The sequence below is a fragment of the Buceros rhinoceros genome, unplaced genomic scaffold (assembly GCF_000710305.1).
Source record: "Buceros rhinoceros silvestris isolate BGI_N320 unplaced genomic scaffold, ASM71030v1 scaffold25429, whole genome shotgun sequence".
NCBI lineage: Eukaryota > Metazoa > Chordata > Aves > Bucerotiformes > Bucerotidae > Buceros > Buceros rhinoceros.
This window is the reverse complement of record NW_010430102.1, coordinates 6,450-6,859: the sequence shown is the minus strand read 5'-3', so window position 1 is coordinate 6,859 and position 410 is coordinate 6,450. Positions and strand designations below refer to the sequence as shown.

Genomic DNA, 410 nt, shown 5'->3' with positions numbered 1-410 from the left:
GTGCCTGCTCGCCCCTGTCCGGCGCAGAGCCGGGGCATCGGCCCTAGGCCGCCTGCAGAGGGAGGAGTCGGGCCAGCTGGGAGCAGGCTGAGCGTGGACCCACTTGCTGCGGGTCTGCCCTGTCTGTGAGATCTCAAAGCGCAGCGTCTGGACGAAAGCTGGTGTATTTGGTGACGACGGTGGTGTAAGGCCCTTGGGGACAGGGTGTGTTATGTCACTTCACAACAGACTGTCCCGCAGGACAGAAACATGGCAGGGGGTGGAGGGAGAGGGTGAGACGTGTGTGTCAGGGTTGGGGCTGGAGGACAGGCGCTGAGGCAGAGGTTGGGTCAGCCCCTGTTTTGGAGAGTCTGTCCCTTCACAGAAGGAGCCCGATGGTGCTGTGGTCTCCTCGGGGCCGGCCTGAGGCG

The 410-nt window shown here is 64.1% G+C and overlaps 1 protein-coding gene across 1 annotated transcript in view; it reads left to right on the top strand.

The window, feature by feature from the left end:
* LOC104499410 (apoptosis-inducing factor 1, mitochondrial-like) overlaps positions 1-410 on the top strand; it is a gene marked incomplete at its 5' end in the record, with an annotated part of 8,767 nt that overhangs the window by 1,924 nt on the left and 6,433 nt on the right. The window lies entirely within an intron of this gene.